Raw genomic sequence first — 21468 nt, forward strand, 5'->3', positions numbered from 1 at the left:
AATAAAAGTGTGTTTCATTTCTTTATGTTGCATTTGTTTAATTATGTAAAGAGGTTTTGCATTTACTTCACCTTGCCTGCCTAAGGCACCTGATTGGTCTAATAAAAAGCTGAATAGCTAGGCAGAAGAGGGACACACAGGGCTGGCATGCCCAGAGTATAAATAGGGGGAGGAATCTGAAGAAGGAAAAAGAATGAAAGAGAGAGAAAGGAAAGGAAGAGGAGAAAGAGAGGCACTCGCCTGGGGTCAGCCAGCCAGTTGCCAGACAGACAGACATGAGAAGCAGTGAAAGTAAGATATACAGAAGAAATAAAGATAAGAAGTCATGAGACAAAAGGTAGATAAAGAAAAACAGGTTAGTTTAAACTAAAAGAGCTAGCAAGAAATAAGAGCTAATAAAAGCTGAGCATTCATAATTAATATTAATTCTCCATGTCATGATTTGGGATAAATCTATGAGGTATTATATTATTATGTTTTATGGACAAGGAAAGTTCAGAGGGATTTTGTACCATATATATTACATATAAATATATATATAAGTGTATGTGCACCCAATATATCCACCCTATATACATCATATTCACACAAACAAACACACACAGTGTCACACAACACATGCTGGAACTGGCATGTACATTGAGGTCTATTTGCTCCATGTTCATTCCTCTCTATCACTCTGTCTCCATGTGAGACGCCAGGCTTATTTCCCGGGTTACACATGTCATATTAGGTATAGGGGTCTTAGAACAAATGAGGATACTCCAGAGCTACCATTACACGGGAGTTTTAATTATATCACAGAGGAACCCACAGGACTTTCACATTCCAGCTGAGATCCCAATATTAAAATGCTTCTTTCTAGCAAAGGCAGGGAAATATGGCTCTTTTCACAGCCATAACGTAGCAGAGAATACTAATAGAGGAGAGAGATGCATGCAGGGCACCCAGGGCAGAGTTCTAAGCAGACAGAGTCGAAGTGTCATGTAAACAAACCCAGAGAGAGGCATTTCTTGGCAATTAGAAGCAGGTATTTTGCAGAATGTGTTGGGGGAGTCAGTCACCATAGAAATCAATGGAAAAGAGCTGCATTTAAAGAGGAACAGGAGAAATTTCAGGCACTGTGGTAGAGAAAAATTCCTCCATAGCAAGCAGGGTGCATGAGCATCCATCGCTCTGGCATAGGCTGCCCCTGGCAAAAACAGTATGACATCCACAGTGAGGGGCACAGATCTGACACAGGGAAGCTCCAGCCCCACAGAAGCTACAATGATTCCTTTAATAACAGAGGGAACCCAGGTTTCCCACCCCCACATCCATCATGTGTTCCTTGCCGTCCACACCGTCCATGCTGAGGTTGAAGTTTATTGCATGGATTTGAAATGAGACCACTGAGTTTGAATCCCGTCTTCACCAGTTGCCAGCAATGTCACCTTGGGAGAGATCCCTAATCTCTCTATCGGCTTCAGTTTCCTATATGTAAACTCGGTCAAAAACATACAGACACAACATCTATTGGTTAAGTTCACTAAGCCCACGCCTGTATTAGTACTGTTCTCATGGCTGTAGCTAAATACCCAACAGTAGTAACTTAGAGGATTTTTTGAATCATAGTTCAGAGGATCCGGTCCACCGTGGGAAGAAGGGTGGCTGAGGCTGGCTTCTGCAGTTGTGTGGTGACGCACCTTGTGATGTGGCTTGTTGGCATCTTAAAGAATCAGAGGACAGATAATCCAGCTGGAACCAGCAGAGATCCCCTTCATAGCCCTTCCATCCAGTCCAACATCTACGGGCTCTACAACCCCTCCATCAGGGCCACCAGTTAGGCTGAGTATTTGCACATATGAACATATAAAAGAACCTTTCACAATCTAACCATAGTAGCATTGGATGGAGCTGAAAATATTTGTGTATCATGAGAGCTTGATGAATCTGAGTTTTATTGTGACCTCCCAGGGAGGTATGAGGTAGGACAAACGTCCGACATCATTTCATACTTGAAGTATTTTTCACTCACTGTTGTGGTAGACACTTATTTATCTAGTCCTAGGTTAATCCACCCAGGTATCACATGTCTGTAACTGACTGGGTAAACTCAACCTGATTATTTTTCTAAATATATTTTGTTTCATAAATATATTTTCTGCATGTATGTCTCTATGTCATGTGTGTGCCTGGTGCTTGCCGACACCATAAAAGGGTGTCGGATTCCCCAGAACCAAAGTTACAGATGGTTGGGAGCCACGCTATAGGTGTTGAGTTGAGCCAAGGTCCTCTGCAACAGCAGTCAGTGCTCTTAACCACTGACTCCCACAGCCTGATCTTGGCCATCAAGATTCTAGCACACAGATTAGGCGAGCAGAAAAGTGTTCCTAACCCTACATACCATGCAGAAAACTATTCTAAAATACTTCTCTAGGATGTCTCCAGTAGAATCCACAATATGAGATGATGGTAGAACATTTTCTGATGCCTCCAGCAATTGCAGGGACACAAAACCCAAAGCCAGAGTTAGCATTTTCTTCCGAGAAATCAGTTGACTTTAAGGCCACCATGGTGTCTCTATGGCACTCAGTCCATGCCTGCCGACCTTCTGAAATTCTCCCTACAGAGATAAGCACTGGCGTACAATGTCTTAGAGGACAGAACTCTAAGGATAGTCCCTCCAAAAATACTTTAAAAAAGAATTATAATTGATCCTAACAGGCAAAGTCCCAGAAAGTAAGAGTAGAGGAAAGAAGGAGGAGGCAGACCTCCCATCCGCATCGTCAGTCGGGATGCGGAGTGAGTTTCCCACAGGCAGCCCTCTGATGGGTAATTTTCACGGTCTGCATTAAGTAATAAGGCAGCCACAGGCAAAGAAAATCTCACTTCCAGAAATCTGCTCCTGCTGCTGCAGTCTTAGTGAAGCAAGAATTCCAGGAGCAATGAAAACCCCAGGAAAATGTGGGTGGGGTCCAGGAACAGAGCCAGTTTAAAATACCTCCATCTTCACCTAGAGATATCAAAATGGTTAAGAGACAAAGAGAGAGTTGGCACCTGGAGGTTCATGATAAATAAAACAAAATGTACTCTGTTAGGTAACAGATAAAATACCAGCAGAAAGTGTGTTGTTCCCAGCCTTCTCCATAAACTCAGGATAGAACCATCAGCCCAGAGGCAAAGTATTCACAATAAGGGCCAATGAGCTGGCTTGTTGAAGGAACGGCGGGCCACTTCCCACCACCCGGCTAGCTTTATACAGGAAATAATTACACGGAAACTGTATTCTTTTAAACCCTGCTTGGCCCATTAGTTCTAGCCTCTTATTGGCTAGCTCTTATATATTGATCTAACCCATTTCTAATATTCTGTGTAGTACCACAAGCTGGCTTACCAGGAAAGATCTTAACCTGCATCTGTCTAAAGTGGGAGAACCATGGCGACTCACTGACTCGGCTCCTTTCTTGCAGCATTCTGTTCTGTCTACTCCGCCTACCTAATTTTCTGTCCTATCAGGGCCAAGCAGTTTTCTTTATTAATTAACCAACGAAAGCAACAGATCAATGCAAGACCCACCTCCATCACTGGCTCAGTGGTAAAAGCACTTGCTGACAAACCTGATGACCGGAGTTCAATCCCCAGGACCCATACGAGAAAGCTGTTGTCTGACCTCTACACACACACAGTGGCACAGTCTCAACCCCAAACACATAAATAAATGTAACTTTCAAAGATTTGCAACCAGCATACATGATACTAAATAACCTAGTGTCGAGTCTTGCATTTCCGTTCTAGAGATGCAGCAATGTCCCTCCTGCCGTGTTTGTATGCTTGTGCGGTAGCTTTGGTGATCTTGACTGACACAGAGCAGCAATGCAACTGAACCAAATCAAATAGGAGGTATCCTCAGTCAAACCTCACTCAGAATCATTACCACACAGGTAAAGATAGCAGCGTGGCCAGCCAGCCAGTCACTCAGTCAGTGTCTGTCACTCAGCCAGACTATCTGAGTCCCTAGAGCAGATTTTGAAAGGTACCGTCTGGCTCCAGTGAAAACCCAATTTAAAGTGGTTACCAGATGACCAGACTTGGAGTCACTCGACTTGTCCCAAATGCAGAGAATCTGATGGGCTCTAAGACTTGATTTTGACATGACTATCAACCATGCTGATTATTCCTGGCAGGACACAGAGAAGGAGAATGTATGCAAGCCCTCCTTCGAATGTAAGGAAACATTCCATGAACTGAAAACCCTGGAACCCAATTACAAAAGCCGAATTGCTATTTTACTCACTGAGATAAAATAGCTATGGTCTCATCAGCCTTGCCCTTTGTAATTTACCTTATCTCATGGATTCCTCCAAATGGCGAACATATTTGTTCTATTTAGGGATTTGTTGGTCGCAGGTAACAGAAACTCAATTTAGGCCAGGAAAACAGGGCAGAATGGGGCGAGGGGTTACTATAAGGTTATCATAGAGGTTCCCTGGGACTGTGCTTGCGACAGACAAAACTGCCGTAGGGGTCCCTCACTGCTACTGCTCCTCCCTTCCTCCGGTCACATACCCACCCTGCTCTGAGCATCCTCCATTTAAATATAGAGTCCTGTGATTGGGTACCGGAAGTGCCCAGTTGACAGGGACTAAAGTGAGGGGCAGATTGCTTGTTGGAAGGTACACGCTAACGGTCAAATCCAAGCAATATAGTATTACCCAAGTATAGTGTTATGATGTCCATTTGTCACGCAGGGAGACAGAGGATCAGTTCGAAGGGCTGAGTCATGCAGCTAGCAAGAGACTCTGAGCCTTTAGAGAGTTGGGAGTTGTGCTCAGCACGTTTAGCTTTGAGTCCTGAAGCTCACTAGCTGTTGGGTCACTGGCACAGTATTTAATCCCTGTGCTTCAATTTCCTCACCATCTAAACAGGCTCGTGTCAAAGGTTTGATTTTAGGCTTAAATGGAATGAGATCATTTATTTGACTCATCGAGTTTAGTGTCTGGGATACAGCAGCACCCACAAAGCTAATAGCCTCTCTCTGACCTTAGAAAGCACGTCTTCGCCTGTGTCTCCTTTCCCGCTCCGAGTTACAGTCTTCCGCAGTTCATCCCCGCATCGGTGAGCAGCCACTCCCAGACTGTCAGCTCCTTAGGGACAGTGTCTCATTTCTTTTGCATCCTACCCTGGACTGACTGAGCACATTGGAAATCTCTTCAGAGTCCCATGGAATTAAACTGGCTGAATGAGTTCACATGCCACTTCCCTTCCAGGCAAATCCCCTAGGATCATGCACAATTTTGGGGTTTCATTTGTATCATCCCCTGGCTGCTTCTCTGGGGGCACCAACCTATATTTTTCTTCCCTCGCTCTCTCTTCTCTCTCTCATGCAGCTCCACCTGGAGGCCAGTGGCCTGAGTTTGCCAAAGAAGGCAAATTCATCCCAGCAGAAAATAATGACCCATTCCAGAACAGCGCTTTAAATCCAGATGACTCCAAATGAACAGACCGAACCGGCGTTCGTGAGTCTCGTATTTCTTTGGTGTGTTATGAGATTTCTTTGTTAGGGGTGGGAGACAATATGGAGATCAGAATATCATGCATCAGCTAGGAAAGCCGTGAATGTGCTAACATTGGTCATCACAGTCCTTCCAAAGTTCTATGAAGCCTGCCTGTTCAACCCAAGGCACTCAGAATTCTCTTAGGCACATTGCCAACCCTGAAGGCAGATGCCGCACCCCAGGCTTTGATGATAGGAAAGGAAGCAGAAGAGAATTCATATTTGACAAATACTATCAGGTGTCTGCATTGACTGAGGCACTTTTCAAAGAAGAGTGCCTCCCAATTCCTCAGCGACACTGCAAGGCTGCTAATGTTATTCCAGTTTTATAGGTGAAAATTACCAAAGTTAATTGACTCTGGCTACACAATTAGCAAAGCGATATGCTGGAAACCAACAAAGGGGCTGCTATTGACAATATACAGGGTTAGTCTTGCTTCCTCCGACCGCCGTTCTCCAGATGTCTCAACGTGCAGTTCCACCACCAGTGACTGAAAGAAAAGACTGAGGAGGAAGAAAGGTGCATCTTGGTTACAAACCAAGCCACTCCGTTGACCGTCACTGAAACAGGAACATTTAAAACACTGAAGGATCATTCTAGCATGCTTGAATTAACGGATACATGGATCAGATCAAGCCAGACTCTCCCCTCGTAAGGCCCTTGATGAGTTACTCGGACCTGGTAATTGTCCATTTCCTCACTTGCTAAAAATGACGGCTACCATATGCTGTCACTTCCTAATGCTGTTGTAAGATTAAATGCAATAGCTATGTAAAGTGCCCTTGCTTCGGAGTGTGCTTGGCTCATGGTGGGTGATTTTAAGGAAAAGGTGACTCTTTTTTAATCACTAGACTTGCTGTAAGGATGGCCAGCAGATAGCCTTTCTCACAAAAGAGACAATTCCCACCAAAGGCCTCACAGATGCCCAGGGTCTAGGCTGCATCCTGTGGCCATGTTGGTGCTCAAGGCCTCTGCTGCTGCCTGGGGCTATGGTGTCATCTGGGCCAAGACCAACATGCCCAAGGTGGCCACGCTGGCACCCAAAGGCCATGTCATCATCAGGTCCATACCAACCTGAGTGGTCCCTGCCACCACCTGGGAGCTATGGTGTCATCTGGGCCAAGACTGCAGCCAGGGTCTGTTGATGCTGGGGCTCCCAATACCATCGGAAGCAATGCCAATGCCAGGGTACTGGGCCAGCACCTGGGACCATGTTGGTGTCCAAAGGCCATGCTGCCACCTGGGGTCAAGGTGACATTCAAGTCTGGGCTGCTGATGAAGACCTTGTCTGGGTCTGCGATCCTACCACGGCCAGGGTCTCTGTTGATGTCTGTGGCCCATGATGGTCCACGATACTACCAAGAACACATGAATACCCAGGGTCTGCGGCAAAACCCATGGCCATATTGGTGTCTGATGGTCATGCTGTCACCAGAGCCATGCCAATCTGAGTGGCCTGCCCAGCCACATGGAGCCATGGTTTTGTCTTGCCTAGGCACTGCCATGGGCCATGCCTAGGTCCATGGCCCAACAGCAGTCAGGGTCTGGGCTGATGTCCATGGCTCCTCTTACTACCGGGGTCATAGGAACCATGTGTGTTGGAAGTCAAGGGCCATGCTGAGCCATCCCTGCCCCTCACTGGCCCAGGGATAGTTGGTCCTTGGTGTAGGAGGGTCTTCTGTGTATGTGTTTCTTTCATTGGTCAAATAAAGAAACTGCCTTGGCTTTTTGATAGGGCAGAATTTAGATAGGTGGAATAGACTGAACAGAATGCTGGGAGAAAGAAAGCAGAGTCAGGTAGACCTCATGACTCTCCTCTCCGAGACATGCCGGTAAGCCTCAGTCAAGTGGCGATACACATTAATGGAGATGGGTTAAACTAATATGTGAAAGGTAACCAATAAGAGGCTAGAAATAATGGGCCAGGCAGTGTTTAAATGAATACAGTTTCCGTGTAATTATTTCCGGTAAAGCTAGCTGGGCAGCCGGGAGCCGGGCGGGATGAAAAGCAGCCTGGCGCTTCTTTTACAACAGGTCCTGCCCCTAGCTGGACACTGCAGCAGGAAACCTGCCCCTGCCATGGGCGAGCTGACCTCCTCCTGCCATGCTCAGGAGAGATGGCTCCATCCATCATCACAGGCTTGGGTGAACTCACCCTGCCTCTTGCCTGAGGGGGTTCTAGTGGTCTCAGCTACCACCCACACTCACATGCTGGTCCACCCAAGCATTTGCCAAGTCTGTGACTTGCTGAAGTGCCTGAAGGGAGTGGGTCCTGCGGAATGATAGTAGTTGGATCGCCACGATTCAGGCCAGGATATCCGAGGGATTTCTGTGAGGGTCCCATGATGATGGTGTGCTAGAGACCTTGAACCTTGAACCAATAACGCATTACAATGAACGTTTTGCAGGTGGGGCTGATTGGGCAAAAGGGTCTACTGAGTGGCACACTGCAGCTCCCATGCCACTAGAATGAATGAAGAGGTGTTGGAAAGATGGGGGACTAGGTGGGGTTTTTGTTTGTTTGCTTTGTTCTATTTTTAATTAACTTTGCAGGGTATGCTGCAGGGATGTGGGGCAGATATGGAGGGACTGGGAGGTGAGGGAGATTGGGGTGCATGATGTGAAACTTCCAAAGAGCCAATAAATAATTATGTAAAAGAGAAAGAGAGAGAGAGGTGGTTCGTTTACAAATAGCAGTTCTTTTGCATGTAGACAATAATGCAATGATATCCTTAAATACAGCTTGTTCTCCTAAGAATATAAGGACAGCCTGCTTCCTACTGGTGCTAAACACTGCTCTCACCTGTTTATGATGCTTAGTTGCTTCGCAACCCCTTTCTAGGCTTGAGCAGAGTCATAAAATTTCAATGAAGAAAAGAAAAAGTATAGAATATCACAAATCTGCTAGTACCTTGGGCAACTGAGGAGAGGGAACCTGAAATGACCCTATCCTATACTGATGAATATCTTACATATCACCTTAGAACCTTCATCTGGCGATGGATCGAGGTAGAAACAGAGACTCAATTTGGAGCAACGGTCTGAGCTCTTAAGGTCCAAATGAGGAGCAGAAGGAGGGAGAACATGAGCAAGGAAGTCAGGACCACGAGGGGTGCACTCACCCACTGTGACAGTGGAACTGATTTATTGGGAGCCCACCAAGGCCAGCTGGTCTGGGACTGAATAAGCATGGGTTGAAACTGGACTCTCTGAGCATGGCGGACAATGAAGGCTGATGAGAAGCCAAGGACAATGGCACTAGGTTTCGATCCTAATACATGAACTGGCTTTGTGGGAGCTTAGCCTGTTTGGACGCTCACCTTCCTGGACCTAGATAGAAGACCTTCGTTTTCCCGCAGGGCAGGGAATTTGGACTGCTCTTCAGTATCGAGAGGGAGGGGGAATGGTGTGGGGGGAGGAGAAGAGGAGTGGGGATAGGGGGAGGGGAGTGGGGGAAGGGGGCAATATTTGGGAGGAGGGGAGGGAAATGGGAAATGGGGAGCAGGTGGAAATTTTAATTAAAAAGAAATAAATAAAAAAAAACAAAAAAAACAAAAAAAAGAAATCATATTGAAGATTAAAGATAGAAATCCCTTCAGTGTAAAGCTTCTTCTCATGTTTTTCCTCTTCCACAGATTTGAATTTGTTTCCTGCCTCTCCTGAGAGGTCAAGGTCATCCACAGTAACGGACAGGAAGGCAAGAGGTTTCTCAGGAAGGTGAAGGTCATCCACAGTGACGGACAGGAAGGCAAGAGGCTTCTTAGGAAGTTGAAGGTCATACACAGTAATGGACAGGAGGCTTCTCAGGAATGAACGGGTCTCTCCGTTCGTCTGGAACTGTACTTTCTCCTGCCTTCCTTTTGTCCCCTGTACTAGTTTAATAATCACAGGCAGGAAGACCTGACTGTGATAAACACCGTACAGAAAGGAATAAAAACATTTGCTTTTCTGTTTTTCAAAGAGCAAGGGCCCAGTTCTTGTTTCAGTTACTCTGCAATTCATAAGCCCACGATTCTCCTAATCCTGAAATCCCACCAGCTATAAGTATTCCCCGGGCCAGGATCAGCGTCTTCTATTTCTGTAGCCTTCCACATAGCCGTCCTGTACGCCTCACCCACGACTGTCTCCACAGTGGATCTTCTCACTGGCAATGGGTTTTCAATCAAGTTGGGGGCAGGCCGGTGCTTGATGGAATGGTTGACTCAGAACTCAGTCTTCTTTGCGCAACGGAACCTCAGGAGGCAGGCTACCTGGACGGCAACGGCGAGGACTCCAGAATTTCTCCCTGTCTCCTACACAGACAAGTTCTTGCCATACTGCCTTCTCCATCTTTCTGTCCCTAACTCTTCTTTTTGTCCTCTTGAAATGTGGGACTTGGATCAGGAGACCTATCTCCCAGCTGATCTCGGTTTCTAGGCTTGCTAGTTTTGAGCCCTGAAGATTTCACTGTTTCAAAGCTGTAGTTGTCTGTTTGCCCAAGGAAGTATATGTGCTTTTTGGGAATGCCAAAATCTGTTTGAGCTGTAAAAATATCTCAAGTCCCCGACAGGGACTTTCGATCCTGGTTAGAGTGTAGGTGGACATAGCCTGCTAAGATATACTTTACAACAAAAGAGAAGGAACATTGTAAACATCATGAGAGACACAAAAGACCTAAATTCAAATCAGAAGACCGGAAGCATCAACTAGTTGCTTTCCAGAGAGCAGTTGCTTATTTGGGGTAGAGACCACAAATCAGATTCAGGCCAAATAGAGGGACTCAAATGAACGGATGAGGGGCCAGAGAAAGATTTGGTCCAGGCACAGGGGTGGCATGAAGGACCAGAAAACGGAAGGGTATGCTCTCTCCCCTGTGCTTGGTGTGGAGAAAGGCTTAACTAGGCTGAGCCAGAAAGACAGAATTAAATCTCCCATAATCTGGAGTGCTTAAAAATGAAGCCCCACCAGAAATATGAGTTTGAAATATAAATGTAAAACAATTCTCCTTGAACCATGTACCAGACTGAGCCATGTGGAATAGAGCCTCGTGGCGCAGAAGCTTGAAACACCCAAAGTGTGGAGCTTTGAGAGCCAAAGAGATGGGGTCCTGCTAGATTTCCCACTAAAGACCCCAAAGTGACCTTGGTAAAAAACAGAGTTAGCCCAAGTATACTCAGACTTGCCCCAAACTTTAAACAGCCTCAGACCTAGGATGATCACTGCCGGTATGAACTCTGGAGAAAAGGGAAAAGCCTTGCTAATAAAATGAGATTTCCTTTGGACATTCTGGGCTTATTGGATTGGGTGGTCTGTTTGGTTTGGTTTCCATACCCAATACCTGTAACATGACTCAGAATTATTAGCGTGAAATGAGAATTGAAGATGTGAGTCATAATAAGTTTAAAAGCAAACAATAGAGCACTTGCTGGTTTTCCAGGAGGATCCCAGCACAGTTCCCAGCACCCATATGGAGGCCCACAGCCGTCTGTGACTCCAGTTCCAGGGCATCCGATGCCATCTTCTGGTGGGCATCACATACTTGGTTCAAAGACATAGATGCAGGAAAACACTCATACACATTAAAACTCACTAAATAAGTTTTTAAAGTAATAAACAAAAATCAAACCAGAGATACTAAGGAAGTAGCTCAGTGGGCATATGGGTTCGCTGTTAAAATGAGAAGACATGCGTTTAAATCCCCCAAACACTCATGTGGTCCTTGGGCATGGCTGCACTCCTCCAACCTCAATGTCATGGCTGGAGACAGGTGGAGCCCAGGTGCCCACCGGTAAGCCAGCCTAGCCATAATGGTGAGCATCTGGTTCAATAAGAGACCCTGTCTCAGAAACCAAGGTGAAGAATGGTAGAGGAAGACAGCTGATGTCATCCCCTGGCCTCTTTATGCACGTGCACACACAGTAAACCACATACACATGTGTGCATATGCATACACACACACACAATAGAAACAGACATACTTAAACAAACATGAATTAGAAAAACACTACTTAACATAATTAAGATTATCATTTTGAAGAAAAAGGGGGGATTAAATATGGGTTAAAAGATTAAGAATTTCAAACAAGAACGCAAGTGGATAAAAATCAAAATGGACTTGAAACACACAGAGCCTAACATCAAGGATTCATCAATTGAGCCTAAGGATTTGTGAAATGTTTAACTCAGAGAAAAGATAAAGACCAGTTTCACTGTGCTTTGAGACAGGATATAACTGTGAAACCCAAGCTGGTCTCTAATTCACACTCTTTCTACTTCAGCACTTGGGAGGAAGAGGCGAGAAGATCAGGACTTCAGAGCTATCCTGAGCTAAATAGTGAGGTTGAGGCTCACTTGTATACCCTGGGCTACACAAGGCGTTATTGAGAAAGGTAAGGGCAGTTATGGGGAGAGAGAGGGAAGAAAAAGAATAAATTTAACACGATCCATTTCTAGTCATTTCTAGATTATTTATGAGGCATCTATTTTGAGATTTGATCTCATTATCTAAAAAGCAACAGGGCATGCACTTTGGGGAAGGAGCACCTTAGATGTGAATTTTTAATTTCAAAGCATTTGAATTCAGGATCGCGTCATATCCCCCTGTGTCTTGATCTCCTCATCTCTGATAGCAAAGCACTTATACATCTCTGCTAGAGCTGGTGTGAGGATACATAGACTGAAGACTATTACAGGGCAATGGCTGGTGAGCCCCAAATAAATACTGGCTATTATTACACACCCTAGCACCACCGCCACCGCTGTGGCAGCACCATAGGTGGTGCTGTGGCCTTGGCTCTCAACTGCAACTCTGTCAGTCATGAGTCTGCAACTTTGAGTAAGACCTGTAAATTCCCTACAACTTACATACCCCTCTTTCCGATGCACACACCCCAGGACTGTGAAGGTACTAGGAAGCCAGCAGGGAAAACATTTAGGTTACTATCTGGACTACAGTGAGTACGTTCCCACAATTAGTCCAGAGACTAAAGCAAGAGGGTGCCAACCATTCCTCCTAAGGCCTCTGATGGCTTCCCAGTCCTCTCAACGGAAAATCCAAGTTCCTTAGTATTATTGTAGTGTGCTCCAGATTCATTAGATCTCACAACCTGGTTGTGACCGTCTTACATACTCTTACACTAGGCACACGGGCTACACACTTCCTCAAGTACACAGTCAGCTGGGACCACGGCAGTCACAGAACCAAGAAGTCACCTTCCAGAGAGCTGTTTCCCCAGCACCTTTGCTCCTGTAGCGCTTGGGGCCTGCTGTGTTATTCGTGAGAACATTCAGTCCTCTCTAACATCTCACTACCCCACCCAAGCTCATCTCTTGTCTCACTTCCTTGGTTTATTTTTCTCCATAACAAAAATAACACTTTAACATTCTTTGCTATTTTAATTTTTGTGTGGTTTCTTGTATACCTTCTCCCACTCCAATGTAAGCTCATAAAGTTGTGACTTTTTATTTCTGACCACTGTTATAATTCTTATCATCTAGACACATATTAAATGTTCAAAACTTTGTTTGAAAGTTGGCCATTGTGGCTAGTTTTTTCCATCATTCCCTACCCTGTCTTCATTTTTACTAACCATTAGAGTATCGACCCATGTTGGAACTGTATATATATTGTAGCTTACTTATCGCGTCCTCACGAAATCACCTCTGAAGTTTCTGAACTATGCCAAGCTCTTATTTCACCTGCTCATCACACTGAAGTCTGTTGGGTTAGCCTTTGTTTCAAATCCGTGTTTTCTACCAGAGCCAAATCAGTAGATATTCAGTCTATTTTTGCTTGCCTCTCTCCTCCTAAACTTAGTACAATGCTTGGAATGTAGAATACACTTAACAAGTAAATGCACAAGCGAATGAATGATTCAAATAGGCTTCTAATTTGTTTTGTCTGTAGCAAAACTAATTTTGTGCATCACTTGTCCTCTCTGGCTGTTCTGTGATTGCGGCTTTGTTAAAACTGACAAGATCTGGCACCGTGTGTGTGTCTCCTCGCTGACACTGCACTGGGGGACATTCTGAGCTCTCAGTTAGGGGGTTCTCACCAAGGTATGTTGAACACACCCATTGCTATATGTTCAGAGTAAAAATTAAAAGAGCAATCCGTTGTCAGCGTACGAAAACCCACTTCGTGCGGCTCAGATCTGTGAAAATATCTAATTAATACACTAAAATCATACCATAGGGAGTATCGAAAGATCAGCCTTGCAAGGAAAACAAGGAAATGAATACAGAAGCATTCTTTGTGGGCATGAGGCAATGGGAGAGCCCATGTGTGACCAAGAGGAAGGAAGGGCCACTTATTGGAAGCCTGGCATGTGTTAGAACCCATTAAAGATATTTTGAATTTATAATTCTCGTTGAACCAGAAATGTGGTTGAGGAGGAAAGATATTGGTCAATGCTGGTGTCCACGTATTTGAAGTTAGCAAGTCCTGTCTGATGCATCTTAGCTGTGTACACTTGAACAGGCCAGTTAATACCCTAGCTTCTGTTCCTACGTACCGACTAATGTAAAGATCAAATGGCATAACAAATATGATAATATCCTTTGAAAATACTGCAAACAAGTGTGTGTGTGTGTGTGTGTGTGTGTGTATGTGAAGGGGCAGGGATGAGAAGGGCAGAGAGAGATCAAAATAACGATCTATCCCTCTGGGCATCAATATTCATTTCATTTTCCCTGGTGAAAGGTCTGACCTAGGACAAGGTCACATTGACTCAACTCATTACCCATTCACTTACAGCAATTTTTAATCCAACAAATATATTAAACACCTGTAATGTGTCAGACTCCATAAGGCTGTAGAAAATGAAATGAACTAAATATGATCCCACCTCATGGAGTTCACACTTAAGAGGAGGAAGCATATGGGCAGAAAAATAGATTTAAAATTCAAAGCAGAATATTCAGAATATTACAAGCAGCATTTATAAGCCAGTTACTAGGAAATCATATTCAACAATTCATTTAACAAGCACCTGCTGAACACCAACAGGAGCCAGGCACTGTCCTAGAGCCCACAGAGAAGGGTCTTCTACTCTACTGTGTGCAAGCAAATTAGAATTCTATTCGAAGCTCATTGCTGTGTTGAAATAAAATAAATCCGGGCTGACCGGGTGGTCACCCTGTAAGGGCGCCTGTCCAAGAAGACCTGAATTCGATCCCCAGCATCCATTACTCACCCCAATTTATTACCATTTGAAGGATGTAGTCTACCATGGCTGGCATAACAAGACATAGGGACTGCGAGGTGGGCATTCGCATTGCGTCCTCAGTCAGGAACCAGAGAGAGAATGCTGGTGCTCAGTACCTTTGTCCCTGTCACCTCCCCCACCACACACACAACTTTAGGCTTCTATTTAAACCTATCATTTGTCAGTTTTTAAAATGTTTCATTATTTATGTGTGTAAGTGTGCCTGTGTTTGGGGGTGTGTGCCTGTGTGCGTCAGACTTCAGATATCCCTGGAGCTGGATTACAGGAGGTTGTGAGCAGCCAATATGGGTTTGGGAACTGGCCTGGCTTCTCTGCAAGAGCAGGCAGCAGTACTCTTCACTGCTGAGCCATTTCTTCAGCCTCCCTACTCCCCCCTTTTTATTCTGTCAGAGATCCCAACCCATGGAGAGATGAGCTATATATGTCCATCTCAGTGCCTCAGTTAAAGCTCTGGAAACAGGCACCTCCAAGGGTCATATACCATCCAGGTCATTCCAAACCCAGGCAAGCTGACAGAGAAGAGAAGCTGGCCGGCACAGTAGGCTACCTTCTGGCTATGGGAAGAAATTAGTCTAACCAAGACCCTCTGAGAAGCCAAGGCAGGCTGTTAAACCGAGAGGAGGAAGTATCCAATTTGCATTTTAAAAGAGCAATCTGGTTGCTACGGTGGCAGGTAAGGACCCTCATTGGGGAAGGAAGGAGGGAGACATTGCAGACAAGATATTTTGGGCGCACAGGTGAAGGATAATAAATGGTGACTGGTCCCTAAGAGAGGAGCGGTGTAGATGCTGAGAAAGAGACAGATGTGGAAGGTTTTGGAGGTAAGCCAACAAGAAGTGGAAGAGGAGGAAAGAGACTCTTTCTAAATAAAGAATGCAACAGTTCCTATCTATAGTTCAAAACTCTTTTATGTTCAAATGATATAGCAACTAATAGATCGATACTAAAAATATATCTAATGTACACTTACGTTAACATTAAAATTCTTTGGGCCCTTAAAATTTTTTTTCTATCATAAAAATAGTACATGCTTATGAAAGAAAATTATCAGAGACAGAAAAACAAAAATAAAGAAGTAAATCTGTAAATCTATATAATATGCTATATACATCTCTAAGACAAGATTTCATTTCTTGAAAAATAGGATTTGATCTTGCATCATGGTGGTGCCAGATCAAATTTTATCTCTTTTTTTCTGTAGCATATTTCAAAGAGTGTAATTGAACGACATGAAAGCAATAGCTGCCTGTAGATCTGTTTCGTATTTCAGAGGTTCCTTCCCCGGGGGAGGGGAGGGCTGCAGGAGCAATAGAGTACAGATTCACCTCAGCCAGACTTTAAGAACTACGCTGGCTTGCTACACAAATCGATTCCTGTTTGTATTTTGATGAGGATGATGATGGAGGAGGGGGGGAGGATGAACCACAGCTATTGACAGCAATAATTGCCTGATCAGGGACTGAATAATTCAGGGCAGTGGGGAAGCTAGTTTGGAAACATTTGTCAAAGGGCAGTCAAGCCTGTGGCTAGAATCCAACTGATGTGCGCCCTGTCTCAGTAGGAGGGCTCTCGAGTTCTGTTATTTTTAATGTATTTGCACCTCTTCTCCCCTCCTCAGCCCCGCCCGTTCCCCTTTTTGGCCCCTTCAATTTAAAGACTAGGATGCAGTCAATCGTGGTACGGGATTGGCGGCTGTGATTGGTTAGGGGACACGGCAGGGGCACAGTCCTCAGCAAAGAGAGCCTCAGGCTGGGCGGGTCCTCCGTCTGTTCAGCAACCTCCCATCCCAGGCTGGTGAGGTCGGGCGAGTCAGCGAGCTGTAAAGTGGTAGGATCCTGCTCCGCGCAGCATCCTCTCCCCCGCCGCGCGCAGTAATGGATCTCTGCGTCCTAAAAGAGGAACATAATGCCGGGTTTAGCTTATAAATAGATGGTTGTATGCTCTCCCTGCAATGCATTGATTGAGACAGCCAAGCTGACTATTGATCTAATTTTAACTTACATTTTAGACCTCACGCTCCCGCCTTCCTGTCGGTTCTCCCGGGAGTGACGGGCACTGTGTAGTGTGACCACTAGAGGGCGGGCTGCTTGTCTTCCTGGCTCCATGGGTCTGGCCTCTGTTTATGCAGACTAAACAAGGCTGGCCTTCATTGAATTTGAAAAATAGGAGTTTGATTTTCTCGCGCTGGGATGACCTCATCACTCATGAAAGTCAGAGAAAAGCGGAGAATTGGATGACAGGCAGCAGGAGGGAAACAAAGCTTGCAATTTACCCCCTCCCACTCCACTATCTACTCAGAGCACCAGAGCTGCACTTCCTACACAAACCCACACTACAACGGGGAGGGCAGGGCAAGGAGAATATAAAGTTCTTGCTGTCCTGGCACTCTGTGTGTAACAACCCCTGGGTAAAAGGTTTAGATCACCTTCGCTCTGCCTGTACTGAGCTGTCACCAAACGCCAATACGCGGGTGGCCTCCAGGCAAATGACTTAATTTGCCTCAAAACAGCAAAAACAAACAAAATGCCCATTATATGTATATTCATTATTCCTAAACGTAATTCAGATTGTCAAAGTTTAATGCATATCAGCAATTTCATAGTACTGGTTTATAAAGCTAGTTTTTAATAAGACTGGGAATTAAAGCTCCCCACTTTTCAGGAGTGTTGGAGAGAGTGTTGGAGGTTGGGCAGAAAACAGAATACATAACTCTCCAGATGCCCCGCCCCCCCATCCCTACCCAGCCCCCACCCCTGCACATTTGGATTTGCCTTTCCTGATTAAGTAAAACATTATTAGTGAGAGCTTTGCCAAGCATCTGTTGCAGGTCAGGCATTGCACTAGTCATTATAATTACATTCATTACCTCATTAAATCCTCAAGAAAAACCTATCAGATTCTATTATTAACTCATTTTACAGCTTAAGAAACAGGCTACAGTCTTTGCCCAGAGTCAAGTGCCTAGAAAGGAACAGAATCCTTGCTGTCTCAGTGAGGGATTATCTAGATCAGGCTAGCCTATGGGCAGGCCTGGGAGGGATTTTTTTTTTTTTTTTTTGTAAGTTGATTGACAGACCCAGCCCACTGCATGTTGTACTATTTTCTGGGTTTGGGTCCTAGGCTGTATTAGAGTCAAGCAAGCAAGCATATATGGTTCTATTTCTCTCTGCTCTGGACTGTGGATGGGTTCTGACTGGCTATGTCACACTGCTGTCACCATGACGTCCCCAGAAATAGTACCCTGGAATCATGAGACAAAATAAGCCCTTTCTCCCAGAAATCGCTCTTTATCGGGATATTTTATTACAACAGCAGAAATGAAGCTGGAACAGCCATCATGTTGCTTAGGTAGCCAGGCAGATATTAGCAGAATTAGAGGTCATTTGGGCTCCTTTCTCAGAATCAACAACACCCTGACGTGCCAGAAAAGTCACTAGTGGGTAACTCTAAAAACCTGGTTTCAGGAACCTTAAACTTTAGAAGATCACTGTATAAATCCTCTAATAAAGTGCAAGGATATCATTCAAAAGACACATAAACCATGTATGGTGGCCCCTATGCATGGCATCCAGCTCTCAAGAGGACCAGAAGTTTAAGATCATCCTCAGCTACTTAATGAGTATCATTTTGTAGTCAGACAGGATACAAGAGACCTTGACTAAATGAACAAAAACAAGGACATACCAATGCCCACTGTAAAAGCTGATCCAAATGAGGCTGTCAATCATCTGGACAGAGAAATGTCCCTTAGGAAAGCTGTCCGGGGAATTGGGAACTAAGCCTACCCAACGTTTGTGCAGCTGTCTCTCTCTATGGCCTTTTGCAGGCTTGCCTCTTGACAGTGAGTCTTTTCTCTGGAATAAACTCTATCTTCTACCCTACGCTGTGCATCTCCTTTGAAATCTCTCCAGGGAGGTCGCAAGAGAAGTGCAGAGTGAAGTCCTGATGATGGTGTCAGATATCTTGGGACATGCTGTGGTGGTTTTAAAGAAAATGGCCCCCAAATAAAGTGGCATTATTGGGGGTTGTGGTCTTGTTGGAGCAAGTGTGTCGCTTTTGCTCAAGCTTCCCTCAGTGTGACAGTCAGTCAACTTCTTGTCACCTGCAAGCCAAGATGTAGCCACCACTATGTCTGCCTGTATGTCATCATGCTCCAAGATGATAATAGACGGAACCTCTCAAACTGTAAGCAAGTTACCCCAATTAAATGTTTTCTTTATAAGAGTTGCCGTGGTCACACCTATTAACACCTGATTTTTTATAAAGCCAAAACTATACAATGGAAGCATCTTTAACAAACAGTGCTGGCATAACTGGATGTTGGCATGTAGAAGAATGCAAATAGATTTGTATCTATCATCCTACACAAAACTCAAGTACAAGTGGACCAAAGACCTCAACATAAATACAGTTACACTGAATCTAATAGAAGAGAAAGGGAGAAGTAGCTTTGAATGCATGGGCACAGAAAACAACTTCCTGAATATAACAGCAATAGTAAAGACACTGAGATCCACAGTTAATAAATGGAACCTCCTAAAACTGGAAAGCTTCTGTAAGGCAATAGATACTGTCAAGAAGACAAAACAACAGCCTATAAAATGGGAAAAGATCTTCACCAACCCCACATCTTACAGAGGGCTGATCTCCAAAATATATAAAGAACTCAAGAAATTAGACATCAAAATATCAAAATAATCCAATTTAAAAATAGTGTACAGATATAAACAGAGAATTCTCAACAGAAGAATCTCAAATGGGAAAGATGCAGATAAAGAATTGTTCAACATCCTTAGCACATCAGGAAAATGCAAATCAAAATGACTCTGAGATAACATCTTACACCTGTCAGAATGGCTATGATCAAAAACACTAATGGTAACCTATGCTGGAGAAGACGTGCAGTAAGGGGAACAATCTACCACTGCTGGTGGGAGTGTAAACTTGTACAGCCACTTTGGAAATTGGTATGATAGTTTCTCAGAAAACTGGAATTCAATCTAACTCAAAATCCAGCTATACCAATCTTGTGCATATAACTTAAGGATGCTCAATCATAACACAAGGATATTTGCTCAACTATGTTCAGAGCAGCATTATTCATAATAGCTAGACCCTGGAAACAAGCTAGATGCCCTTCAACTGAAGAATGGATAAAGAAAATATGGTACATTTACACAATGGCGTATTACTCAGCAGTAAAAAACAATGACATCATGAAATTTGCAGGTAAATGGATGGAACTAGAAAAAAACAATCATCCTGAGCTAGATAACCAAGACCCAGAAAGACAAACATGGTATGTATTCACTCATAAATGAATATTAGCTGTAAAGTAAAGTATAACCAAGCTACAATCCATAGTCCCAGAGAAGCTATATAATAAGGAGGACCCAAAGAGAGACCATAGATTTCCCTGGGAAGAGGAAATAGATAGGATCTCCTAGGTAAACTGGGGGAGTGGGAAGGGGATGGAGTACAAGGATGGGAACATGAGGGATGACGTTGGATAGGCTGGGGCAGGATTGGGTCAGGGGGAAAGAGAGTAATAAAAGAGATGTCTTGATGGAGGGGGATGTTTTGGGGCTAAGAAGAAACCTGCTGCCAGGTAGACTCCCAGGAATCCACAAGGATGACCCCAGAGCTAAGACTCCTAGCAATAGTAGAGTGAGTATCTGAACTGGCCTTCTCCTGTCTCAGATTGGTGACTACCCTAATTGTCATCAGAGATACTCTATCCAGTAACTGATTGAAGCAGATGCAGGGATCTACAGCCAAGCACTAGACTGGGCTGAGCTCCAAGAATCCTGTGGAAGAGAGGGAGGAAGGATTGTATGTGCCCTATCTGGGGTGGGGTAGAGGGTGAAAAGACCATGAAGGGAAAACCGACAGAGACGGCTGACCTGAGCCAGTAGGAGCTCATGAACTCTGGACTGAAAGCTAGGGAACCTACATGGGACTGACCTAGGCCCTGTGCATGTGGGTAACCGTTGTATAGCTTGGTCTATTTATGGGACCCCAAGTAGTGGAATCAGGACCTGTCCCTTGTGCTGGAGCTGGCTTTTGAGGACTTATTCCTCATGCTGGGATGCCTCACCCAGCCTTGATAGAGGGGGAGGAGTTTGGTTCTACCTCAACTTGATATGCCATGCTTTGTTGACTCCCATGGGAGGCCTGCCCCTTTCTGAATGGAGGAGGAGTGAATGAGAGAGGGTAGACAGGAGATGGGTGGAAGGAACAGGAGCACAGGAGTGAGGGGAAATTGTGGTTGGTATGCAAAATAAATGAAAAATTTTAATCAAAAGATGAAGAAATAAAAAGAACTCTGCTAAACCCTGGGCAACAGACAAGGAGACACCTTGTTGGTGGTGTTGATCTTAAATCTATCAGTCAGGGGCAGAGCAGATGGCAGTCCTTTGTTCATCCTAGCTCGATGCCTGGCTTGGTGGCCAAAGCTGTTCCATGCCTAAGGCACATTTAGAAAAAGAAAAAAGAAAAAAAGAGTTGCCTTGGTCATGGTGATCATGGCGTCTCTTCACAGCAATGAAAACCCTATCTAAAATTGAAGCCTACCCTCAGTCACTCTGCATGCCTAAGCAGAAAAGCGTGCATGTGGAGAGAAGATGGTGACTCTTTAATAAGACCCACCCAGTCAAGACCCAAGTCTTCAGAGGGAGAACTCTTCAAAGAAAATGACTGTAACAGTCAGCATCGTCCATGAAAAT

At 44.6% G+C, this 21468-nt stretch overlaps 1 non-coding gene across 1 annotated transcript; it reads left to right on the forward strand.

Annotated features, from left to right (window-relative positions):
* The first annotated feature begins 21074 nt into the window (after positions 1-21074).
* Positions 21075-21222, forward strand: LOC130872314 (small nucleolar RNA SNORA48). Its single transcript, XR_009056922.1, has one exon. It is a non-coding gene; the product is annotated as a small nucleolar RNA SNORA48 (small nucleolar RNA).
* The last annotated feature ends 246 nt before the right edge of the window (positions 21223-21468 follow it).

This window comes from Chionomys nivalis, chromosome 3, assembly GCF_950005125.1.
Source record: "Chionomys nivalis chromosome 3, mChiNiv1.1, whole genome shotgun sequence".
Taxonomy (NCBI): Eukaryota; Metazoa; Chordata; class Mammalia; order Rodentia; family Cricetidae; genus Chionomys; species Chionomys nivalis.